Here is a 3,673-nt window from a genome sequence, read left to right as displayed (position 1 = left end):
ATGAACTTCGACCAAGTTCAAATGAGACTAAGATCTTAAAAAAAAGAGTATCAAAGAGTTTTCAAGCAATACAAACAAGAGTCGAGAATAGAATATGGATTCAAACAGAACCATGAGAGCAAAAATCATTACCACCTTTAACACTGAAACATCAATATAAACAAAAGCAGCTAGACTGCAACAAACAAAGGAGCCTCACAAAAAGCAGACATCAACAGATATGCCCAGTGTCCAATGTATAATTAATTATTATTGTGAATTGATTATATCGTAATCTATCTTTCAGCCACATGTTTAGTAGAAAGTTGAACAAATTCATTTTCTTCAATGAAAATCCTATCGCATGTGTAGGTAAGTGTTGAGAAATGATGCTTCTATTGTGGAGACATTTTTCTTGAAAACCTGTATTAGAAAGGTCAATTTGGTGTACAACATACTCTTACACTTGGACGGCTTAGCCCTCGGCTAAGGTATACAAGGCAAGAAAGGCATACCAACAGGTCAAACCTTTTATTGAGTGTAACTGCTATATTAGCAGCCTAAATCCTGATCCCTTGATATCTTAACCCAATCCATCAAAACGTTATGAATCCTTTGATTACTTTAGGGCACAGAGACTGATAGACATGAAGAGCAGGGAGAAGATAAGTGTTGGGTATATGAAGTCCAACAGTCACATGGTTGTTAATCTTGTGTCTTGAGTTCTTTGTTGTGTCTATTATTCTTTCTGCTATTTTATATTTGGATATTAAAATCTAATAATGGTGATCTTCTATATATTCTATTACAAGGGAGCACAAAAACAAAAGACATTGATGGAGGAGTGTATTATGCATCTGTTGATAGTAGTATTCCTATTGATAGTAGTATTCCTGATTATGGATTACCGGATGAAGTAGTTAGAGAATATGTTTTTAACTCTAGAGAAGATTAATTCGCACCGTTCATGAACAAAGTTTGGTGATATTAAAATCTTCTCAAGAGCTGGTTGTAGTATGAGCCTTGGAATGAAAATGCAGAGAATGTTACAGGCTGTGCCGGTTGGACTTCACGGGAGAGATTGTTGGGTATATGAAACCCAACAGTCACATGGTTGTTTGTCTTCCCCAGAAGACTCTTCATTTCATATTTGATATGTTTATATAAATGATTGTGTGCAGCCCATACATAATGTACTGTGTAATTGGATATTGGTTAATAACAATCCTCCCCGCGTTTTTGGTGGACGTAGTCACTTAGTGGTGAACCAAGTTAATCATGTGTCTTGAGTTCTTTGTTGTCTATTATTCTTTTTGCTGTTTTCTGTTCATTATTATGTATTTTCTCTGCTTGTTTTTAAACTAACAATAAGCACACTAAGGACTAGTTACTGTCACAACAATTTAGCCTAATGCCTAGGCTCAGACAGCCTACAACCTGCATGTAACGCAAGTATGGTAACGAATTAATGCTTAACAAGGATCATGCTGCCACAGTAGGAATGTCTCTAGAAATTGAAAAAATTAATACACTGCTGAGCATAAACAAGGAGAAATCATATAGAAAAAAATAAGACGAAACTAAACAAGTAGATGTGCAAATGGATCATAAACGAAGAGACCATAAATATTAGGATTGCCACAGATTGGCCAAAAAGAAGAGCACTATAACAAGGAGTTAAAACACATATAAAAACAACAAATAAAACTATTTAAAGTATACTTGGCTTATCTTAGATGTTTGGCAAAGAAATTGACAGTCACTGGGGATTGGGAGGAACAAAACAAAATCGCATTTTCTACAGAAAAAGGGTAGTCAAACTAAACAGCAATTTATCATAGCGTGTACCAATATTCAAATTGAAAACACTTTGCAAAATTAATACATTCATGTTCAATTTTAAAACAATTTGCAAGTAGGCAGTGTTAAATGACTACATATCTTGATCAAATCTTACAAAACAAAATTATAACAGAATGAAGTTGAAAATGTGTTATTGTTATGCATTTGATTCATTGGACTGCTTCATCTCAAAGACATCGTTAAAAAATATTCGTTTATTCATCCATTGTTGAACACAACTATTACTCTTAAAATATGAACCACCATGTTGGCAGATTAACAAGTGTTTACTTAAATGGGAAGGTTCAGAAATTACAATCTTTCATCTTACTATAAACATTATGTACTCACTTTTTCCCCAATTTAGAAGACAATTATTGAAAGGGGGTAAATAAGGCGTTTTAAAAGAACAATACAACTTTGCAATAATCTAACCTAAATCCTAACAAGCAGACAAAGAATTAAGTGACACTCACCCGATAACATTAAAAGGTACAGCTTTCTTCTACGAGTGGGAAAATGTAATTCCCCTGCACAGAAGCCCTCGTTTACAGTTTTCTACTTGATATGCAAAATACACAATATTCCCTTCAAAATATAAATCGAAGACATAAGTGAAAAGCCTCTCATCAAACGAGAGTTTAGACCTAGCAGCGCGTACCCTAACTAAAACCAACAGAGCTGAAAATAACTGATTCATCTTTCAGACAAACCGTGTTTTGTAACTTCAATGGAGCTCCGTGAATTAAAAGGCTCCTCCGACTGGGCGTCGCAAAACAGTTTTCATCATCAAGATCACAGACCAGATTCTAAACCTATATCCCTTATTCAAACACTGACCACGTTCCAAAACCCTAAATTTAATTCAAGCCCTGGCCTTCAATTACTGGCAGCCGTCAGAAACAAAATGAAAGTGTCATCTTCATAGACAGATGCCTCTGATGACCGTCGTGAAAACAATCTGTTTTCATCATCCGGCAGAAAAAACTTAACAAATAAAAATGAAAAGGAAATCAATGCGATTCTCTCAGACAAATGCCTCGATTAACATCACAAGAATGGAAATAATCAGACTCGTCATCGATTTCACATCACCGAGAACCGCCATAAAACAAGAGCTACCTTAACAGCTTTAAAAACACGTTTCTCAAACTAAATCATATAAACCTTTGCATACCTAAATAAAATCTAAATAGCAACAGATACTGTGTAGAAGGCATAACCTATTGCTTCTTTGATGCATCGCGAACGCTGGGAATACCTCGACCGCAAATATGTATCTATATAGAAATATCAAAAGTCGTGGATCCAGGAGACAATATTTCACTGTTAGGGTTTACAGCCTCATTAACATGGAATTAGGGTTTCCAAACGTAAGGGTTTTCCCGCTGGTCATCGATGAGGTACAACCGTACCTATATTTGACGGCCGTGTGCCTGTATTTAAAGATTTTTATTGACTATGGAAACGAAAATGGAAATGGATCTTAAATGATTCTTAGTATATTGGAGATTAGATATGTTTTTGAGTCTATAATGATTTTTTTTTTCTATTTTTGGATCTATAAATGATTTTTGGGGTTTGTTTTTTGGTTTATAAATTAGCATTTTCACTCTAACCAGCTCAAATGGTTGTGCTAATAGTAAGATATGTTTTGGGTAATATATTGGGGGGCATATAAAAGTTGGAAGAAATGAACATTGCTTTTGTTACGAGTAATTATTTAGAATAAAATTGCATTGCTCTTGAAATATGGAAAAAAATTAAATATGAATAGATGAAACTTATAGGTTAAACTAGAAAGGTATGCAAAATGTTTTGTAATACAAAATGTTCTTGCAGTCTATGAAGA

General features: G+C 34.4%; 1 non-coding gene across 1 annotated transcript; it reads right to left on the bottom strand.

Moving 5' to 3' along the window:
* Positions 1–2,843: 2,843 nt before the first annotated feature.
* LOC131053492 (small nucleolar RNA SNOR75) lies at positions 2,844–2,921 on the bottom strand. Its single transcript, XR_009107704.1, has one exon. It is a non-coding gene; the product is annotated as a small nucleolar RNA SNOR75 (small nucleolar RNA).
* Positions 2,922–3,673: the final 752 nt, after the last annotated feature.

Source organism: Cryptomeria japonica, chromosome 4 (genome assembly GCF_030272615.1).
Source record: "Cryptomeria japonica chromosome 4, Sugi_1.0, whole genome shotgun sequence".
Classification (NCBI taxonomy): domain Eukaryota; kingdom Viridiplantae; phylum Streptophyta; class Pinopsida; order Cupressales; family Cupressaceae; genus Cryptomeria; species Cryptomeria japonica.
Note: the sequence above shows the minus strand (reverse complement) of the source record. Positions and strands in the feature narration are given on the sequence as shown.